Consider the following 8,933-nt stretch of genomic DNA (forward strand, 5'->3'; position numbering starts at 1 on the left):
CTCGCCTTTGGACAAGTCACGTACTCGGGTGTTTGCAGTCAAATATTGGCACTCGTTCCAAATATGACGAACCACTTCTTCATGAAATTGGCCATCAGAGCGGACTTCAACTGCATGAACACTAAGATCTTCGTCTTGGGGAACTACCTGGCACCTTCCTAATTGCCTCAAAACCCGGTATGGTGCATAAGGCTGGATGCTTCGAAGACCCATCAGAAGGAAGCAGGGACCAGTGGCAGGCATGTACACAATCTCTTCAACGGGAAGCCAACCCAGTGTCCGCTCTATCTGACTTGCGGTTATGGAACGAAGGCGGGACACCCAATCTCCGACCCCTTCTGGCGTTTTGAACCCAGAGATCCTTGTACCAAACTCCTCGATACAGCTTTTCCCTGTAGACCCGTAGTTCATCTATCGAGGACGATGACACAGGTGCTCAATCATCCATATTTGTAGTAACAAATTGCACCCTTGGAAAAAATTTGCTCCGGCCTAGCAAGCCGTGAGAGCTCGGAATATCTCAGATACTATCATAGGGGCGAGGGTGCTCTTGGCATTGGTAATCAAGACATTGACGACTCCAGCTACCCGTAGATCAATATTCACGTCCTTCCTGGGAAACACTAAAAGACCTAAGAATGCCACCATGAAAGCGAAACATCTATGCTCTTCCCACTTTGATCGGTTCCCTTTGCTACAGATTCCACTTTCCGGGTTGTCAAATCCTCTTACATGCCCGTACCGCTGGTAGATGAAGTGTAGAGTGGAAAACCCACTCGCCAAATCTGCGTACTGGACCTGCCTGCTTATTTTTAGCAAGTCCAGAAACTTTTGAGGGGTGACGGCCCTTGGAGCGACCAGGTATTTATGTCTTAGACCCTCGGTACTCCCAGCATAACCCGCTATCTCCTCCAAAGTAGGTGTGAGTTCGAAGTTCGAGAAGTGCAGAACATTGTGATCTGGGTCCCATAATGTCACCAGTGTCTTTATTATGTCTCCCCTAGGCCTGATCTTTAGTAATCCGGTGAGCGCCCCCTAGTAATGGTTGACCATGTCTCGTCCTTGCCCACCCAAATCTTCCCACCACATGTGTACTTCCGACGGAATCTTGGACATAACCTTCATTGGTAAATTTTGACTCGTGCTCATTCTGCACATTTAGATTAAGGTGGTTGGTTTAAAACGAAGTGAATTTTAAAGCTGATAAAAGGCGTCATTTTTGCAAAATTCAAATAAACACGACTACTTTTGCAAATACGGCCCTTCATCACTTCAGAAGGGAAGATTTTAGGGCTGTGTTTGCTAGGTGGCCAAAAATTAACAAAGAGATCGCCGGGGGATATTCTTGCAAAAACGGCCTTCCAGCGCCCCGTCGGGACGTTCGGCTATTTAGACAAAACGGCATCACCCACTTTATTTATGACAACAATGCCGACATTTCAAATTTTTGGTTATTTTTGCAAAAAATGGGGCTGGACCAGATGAGGGTTGCCAACGTATCCCACATCCGGTGAGAATCAAACCTGCGTAGTTCGGTCAATTTTGACGCGATGAGAAAAACATAAACCATTTTGGACTAACCCTTTTTTTTTCTTTTTTCAAAAATCTCTTTTTTATTTTTTCTTATCAAAATTTCGGCAGAGTTTCGGGATATTTTCAATACCATATTTGGGAAACGGATGAAATCCTCTCTCATACCTCAAACTTGGTTTTTCTTTGATTTTTCTTACCTAATCTAGAAGCCGGTCAACATGCAAGTCAAAATAAATGAATGCACAAGTAGCACGTAAAAATGCATCAGGTTAGTCTTTTTATTTTCGAGTACACCTGTCCTAGACGGACCGAACCCCTGTGTTGAGTCCCCAAAGTCAAATGCACATGATGCAAACAATCGTTCTTGCTAGGGATCCGGCATAAGGATGTGTTATTCTATGTTTAAAACCTGGGTGTATTATTCTAAATGTGGCTTACTCGAGCGGACAACTCGAGCCGATGGGGGCAGCGTGGCGGTATCCAAAAGATCATCCGGCTTTGCAATTTGTCTGAACCTCATTCTAAATTAAGGTTGACACTAACAGAAAAGAAGTCACGCCAGCGTGCACTTCCCAAAAGATTAGAAGAGAAGGATTTCGCAGCAGTTTATATACAGTTCAAATAATATCAAAGCGGTAAAAAGCGGCATTTAGCACATTAGGCCCAAGCATGTAATAAAAATCAGATAATAAATAAAAGCCAAATATAACAATTATTCTAAGCTCGAACTCTTGAACCCTGAACCAGAAGTTCTGGGTTCTGGTCTCCAGCAGAGTCGTTAGAGCTGTCACACCTCCTTTTTCTACCCCAAAGGGTATAGGGGAATTTTTCCAATTAAAGTGACAATAATCAAAACGGGATTATTTATTCAAATTCAGAGTCTCCACTTGGGATAATTTATGGTGTCCCAAGTCACCGGTTTAAAATCCCCATTCGAGGAAGTTTGACTCTGTTTTACAGTTCGTGAAACACAGAAATTCGGGTAAGGAATTCTGTTAACCCGAGAGAAGGTGTTAGGCACTCCCAGGTTCCGTAATTTTAGCACGGTCGCTCAACTATTATTATTTGGCCTAAATATGTGATTAATTACATTTCTATAACTATTGTGCATTTTTAGCTTTTTAACCGCTTTTAATTATTTATGAAATTATTCTGGAACAAGTTACGATTGTCGTACACTTGTTTGTCAGGTACACATTGTGAATCGTATCACGGGAACCGTACCCACGATCTACAACATGTTTAATTTATTAATATTATTAGTTGTTGTGGTCGGGTCACATAAATGTACCCCCGTATTTGGAAATTATGTATCACAACTACGTCACGGGAACCGTACCCGTAGCTATGATAATTTTTATTATAGCGCGCCTAAAGCAAAACTACGAAGGTTCATATCTACTTCCTAAATTAATTTGAGATTATTGAGGTTATTGATTATGAATATGGAGTTATTGTGGAAGAAATGTATGATTTTAGCTATGGAATTAAACGTAGTGGTTACTTGGTTATGTAAACGAGCTCGACTTTGATTTACTATCTTTGGGCCAACTCCCATGCAAATCCTAAGGCCCAAAGCAGTGCTACTGTTAGACGAGCCCTCCCAGCACGTTATTTGTTCCACAAATCCAAACCATCTCCCTTATCTTCCCATGACCCAATTACTTATTAACAAATAGTAGATATAACACTGAATATCTCACAAAAAAGAACTATGGGATACCAACTCCAATATTCAATGCAACAGAACAGTTACAGATATATTAATTGACAAAATATGATGCTAGTCCATTCATGAGCAAAGAACGCACTAAGATAAGAAACGAACCCTTAACAAGATTTTCTAATTTTAAGACTCATATGCCAAAGCTATTGTAGCATATTACAAAACTAGAGAATTTGAACTTTTTGTGGATTGAACTACTTTAAACTAGTAACAAATTACGTCCAAGTCAGATGCTTAACCACTTCATCAATATTTAAATTCTAAGGTGACAAGTCTAGACATTATTTGTAATTAAACATGGAGTTTTATTTAATAGTACATAGAACTTGGACACTGGAACTAATCCCTCAAGCTTAACAAACGAACCATGGCTAGCATATTAGTCAATACCCCAATTCAATGAACAAACAAAAAACGAGCTAATTACACTATATATTTGTCCTGAACTTTTCACACAGATCCAGTACATGAAGGATGAACTACTAAAATATTTGACACTGAGTATCTCAACTAATCAGTGATATCACAACAGATTTATCATATTTAAGTAAGATCTAAAAGGGAAGAAGTAAAGGAAAAGCTGACTGGCTCAAAAGAAATATGAAAAATAAAGCCCAACACGAGTAACTTCATTGATTTCATAGCATAAGGACATCTTCCACACAAAACAAGCTTACATTCCATTTGCCATTCAAGATTCAAAGGAGTACCTGGATACAATAAATGAACAGAATGAGAAAAAGGTCTCTGAAATCAACGAGTAACAGCAGCAAACTCCAGTCAAGTCAATAATAGTCCTATGGTTCAAAACTTTTTAAAAGTCCCGCAAATATCAACCAACCAGTAGTGAAAACCAAATAGCTTTGGATCTTGTTATTATAAGGCTTTTCGATCTTTCTTTCTATGAGTTGTGTATGTCCATAATGAAAATTAAACTTTCATAAAAAAAGGAAATTCTATGTGAATTCTCTATGTGCAGCTGTGAGTGAATGTCCAACCGTTTTCTTTTTCTGTGTTTTTAGACCTCTCCCCTAGGAATGAGGGAAATGAGCCTCTTATAGAAGGATTCTAGGGCAGCAAAACCTGATTTTTTTCATTCAATATTACCTCTCTCCAATTCCATTTTTGTTCACTTCAATCCCCAAACTTTAACCCATTTGTTAATCCATCCATTTCCCACTTTCCTAGAACCTTCCCAGATAGTTGTGAAAGATTCCTCCAATTCAAATCTCCTAACTACCCCTAAAAAATCTGCTAATTACCTTTCAACCAAACATTTGAGTCATACAGCCAATATGCCCAATATTCTCTTTGGGCTTCTGCACTAACAAGCCCAATATTCTCTTTGGGCCTCTGCACTAACAAGCCCAATTCTGAATCCAAACCAAACAAATTCAAAAGAGATCTAAACAAACAAGGCTCTGAACTAAACTGAAAACAAACCTTCCAAAGAAGAAACGGCAGAAAAAGAAAAAGGAACAAAAGGAAAAGAAAATAAAAGGATGTCAATGCATTAACATAAGCGATTAATCGTACTAGTAAGCTATTGCTACCGACTTAGTCAACTATGAACTAAACATGTTTTAAACCTAAGTGTGAGATGAAGAGTTATAGAATTTGGAATAGAGGTATACCGGTTGGTCTGTCAAACAGAACAATGACCCAAATAATTCCAACAGCGAGTCGATATCCAGCGAAAAGATTTTCGGCTAATGGTGGGAATTGTAACATGAGCACTGGCCGAATTTCTTCAACGGCTAGTGCTCTATGTCACAATCCTCAACACATGCCAAGAGGAAGATGAAGTAGAGGCTCGAAGTATTGGCTCATCAATGGTTGTTTACCCAGAACTCAGTCACCACAAAATGAATCGAAACCACATCCAATTGGCTCCTCACATCGAAACTAGTCGATTCACGCATGTTATCGTCAAGAAGAGGCCAGATTAGGAGGAAATCAGAAAAGGGCGAAAAGGACTTTATCTAGATCTTTAATTCGGAGAGGATGAGCGATTTTCGGAAGGGAATAACGGTGGATTTGGAGTGAAGGGATGATGGAGATTCTATGGTCAAAATTTGAGGGAGTTCGAAGAAGTGGCCGCCGACCAGTAGGGGTAAGGATTTAGGGGCGGCTAGGGTTAGGAGGTGGTGAAGGAGATGGAAAAGGGTGAAGGTCTCTAGGGTTAAAGTGAGATTCGGACAGCTATATGGAGATAAGAGGTTAGTTCCCAGCCGTTGGATCGTCCAAGATCAACGGTTGGGATTAAACGCCTCAAAACGGCGTCGTTTTGGGTGAAGGGTGGAGCTGGGCCGGGTATGGGGAGCTGGGCTGGGGCGGAGCTGAGGCAAAAATGGGCTGTGGGAAGAGGCATTAGGCCCAAACTGTTTAGACATCCCTCTTTTCCTTTTCTTGATTTATTTTAAACTTCTAAAATTAAACTAAAACCTAAACATAATCCTAAATATTAAAATAATTATCTATTTTCAGCATTAACTAATTAATTAACCTAAAATTAAGGAAAGAAAAATTACTAATTGCAATTAAACTAAAGTGCAAGAATGAACCAATATTTTTTAATTTTCGTTTATATATTAAAATCAATTGAGACCTAAAATGCAATGCATGATGTATTTTTGTATTTTTATTGGGGTGTTTTCTATGCTTTTAATAATGCAAAAATGCAACTAAAATGCAGACATTTAAGCAAATATTCCTAAAAAATTCTATAAAATTAAAATGAACTACAAAAAATCTATTGTGTGATTTTGTAGGAGTATTTTGGGTCGGCAAAAATCACGTGCTCACAAATAATAGGTGGACCACATCGCATATGAAACACAACTTGAGACTTGCTTTAACTTAAGTCCATGTTCATCCATGACTTAGCAATGACTTAGCAATGATAATAATAATTGATTATTATCACTACTAGAAATTCGGCCAAAATCAAGACCGCAATCAGTCGGAAATTGCGATCGACTTCGATTGCTATTTTTTACCGACCAACCTATTTTCGACGGATTAAAGTCGATCAGAAATCGATCGATTTTTCCAGTTTTTCGATCGATTTCGGTCGGTATTTTTGGACGATTTTAGGCAGTTTTCTAGCAATGTATATAAAAAAGGGAAGGCGATGCACTAAGCTCCTGCTATACGCGAGGTCCGGAAAAGGGTCGGACCACAAGGGCCTATTGTACACAGCCTTACCTTGCATTTCTGCAAGAGACTGTTGATGTTCGGCCAAAAATGCATATATTTACCCATTGTTATCTCATATTGTAGTACTTTTAATCGTCTTTTGAGTATTAATTATATTATTTTATACTTAATATTATGTTTTAACTGTTTAGAAATAAAGCACTGTGAAGATGAAGAGATTTGGAGCAAAATAGGATAAAACGCGGGAAAAAAAGAAAGAAAATTAAATGAATAAAAAAACGGGGACACCTTTTGGTGTTTNGGGGACACCGTTTGGTGTTTGTCCCCCCAAATTGAATACAAGAACAAAGAATCAATTGAAATCAAATATTGAAATTTCAAAAACGCATTGCCTCCAGCGCTAGGGCCAGCGGTAGGCGCTGGTCTGGACGTTCAGGGCGGAGACTTTTCCTATTTTGCTCGGACAAGGTTATTTCGGCCCTACATGCTTCCAACTCGTATATATGGACGCCACTTGGGAGATATCTAACATACTTTGAAGGGAGTTTCACGTGGAGGAACACACACCACGCTTGGAGGAGGCTTCTAACTAGTTTTTCTTCTCTTATCTTTCTTTAATCTCATAGATTATTAGTTCTAGAGTTTTGGGTGCTACATGAACGTTGTAGTTTGAAGCTTGAATTGTTCTTATTATTTTATCATATTGGTTTATTTATTCAATATTGCTCTTAATTATTTGATTGCTTGATCACTAATTGAATACTATCTACGAATCTAGGATTGAACTCGGGAGAGGGACTTCTAAATTGCATATAAGATTTAGTAGAGCAAGATCTTAACTCTAAGGGGGGCGGATTTGCGGTTAGGATAGGAATATACCTAATCGCCTTGCTTGGTTATTATACGGGAATTATAAATGCGTTCTTGTTAATTCTAATTCCATAAGAATATAGGCGTTAGATTAGCTTGAATAGGCGAGTTGTACTTCGGGAGAAGGCTACGAGCAATATTAACCTTGTCAACCAATAAACCAGATAAATTAATTAGACGATTTAAGTGAAAAACTCAACAGGATTGTTAGCTAACCCATAGCTCTAGAATATTCACTCACATTGAATTCGTCTCTGTTGCGGCCAAACGCACAGGCAAGTATATACGCGATCGTCAAGTAATAAAGTGACTAAAAGTCGGATGTCGAACCCACGAGGACTTATGATCAACTATTAACTAAATTAGACTATCCTAATTATCTATACAAGAATTAAACCAAGAAGTATTTGATTCTAAACTAATTAAAATAAATAAAAACAAATAATGAACTTTGGACAGAGAAAGAGCAGATTTTTATGATATCAATGTAATGAAAACGATCTAGGGTTATGGGCTATCTAACATTCCTATTGTATTCTTCAATTGAATTAACTAACTAATTTATCTAGTTTATTGGTTGACAGGGTTAATATTGCTCATAAGAATCTGTCAAATTCTTACTCGCCTATTCAAGCTAACCTAACTCCTATATGTCTATGGAATTAGAATCAACAAGAACGCATTTATAATTCCTGTAAATCAACCAAACAAGGCAATTAGGTATATGTCTATCCTAACCGCGAATCTGTTCCCCGATGCCCCGGTTCAAGAACTTGCTCTACTCAATCCTATATGCAATCTAGAATTCCCACTTTCGAGTTCACCTCTAGATTCGTAAATAGTATTCAATTGGTGATCAAGCAATCAAATAATTAAATGCAGGATTGAATAAATAAACCAATATGATAAACTAAGAAATCAAAATCAATATCCGAATAACAATAGTCATGAAAGAACCACGACCCTAGAACGTGAAGTTTAGCTCCACATAGACATGGTAGCAAAACAACAAATCTTACAAAGAAACATAAAAAGACTAAGGTGGTGGAAGAAAAGATGAAACCCGGCCTCCACGGCGGCTCTGTGCTTGTGTTTTCCTCTCAAAAACGCCCTTCTCCCTCAAAATACCGTTTTTCCATGTATATATACCCAGTAGGGTTGGGCCCAAACAATTATACCTTCTCCAATGTGAAAAAGGACATTTTTCCCGGGTGACTAGCGCGAGCTCGCGCATCCTTCGCGCTAGAGCTCGCGCTAGTTTCCTGACATTCTGCCTCCAGCTTCTAGACTAGCGCGACTTCGCGCTAGCGTTTGCGCATTTTTCACCATGTTCCGTTCCGAATTTGGAAAAACGTAAAACATGAAAGTTGTAGCCCTTTGAGTTAGCTTTCCAACCATATATTGCGGAGCTAAAATGGTGTTCTGAGAAAAAAATTATATCTATTTTACTAGACAGTGCGCAATATGCCTACTGGAGTCTTCGTTCGCTCTAACTATCATCCGTTGACCCCCAAACACGATTCCGGCTTAATTCCTTGAACTTTTACTCAAACTTTAAAGCTCCAAATCACTTGAATTCATTCCATAACATCTATATAGCTCGAAATCACTCCTACAAGGCATAAAACACACCATTAGTGCAAAA

This window comes from Nicotiana attenuata, unplaced genomic scaffold, assembly GCF_001879085.1.
Source record: "Nicotiana attenuata strain UT unplaced genomic scaffold, NIATTr2, whole genome shotgun sequence".
NCBI classification, from domain to species: Eukaryota; Viridiplantae; Streptophyta; class Magnoliopsida; order Solanales; family Solanaceae; genus Nicotiana; species Nicotiana attenuata.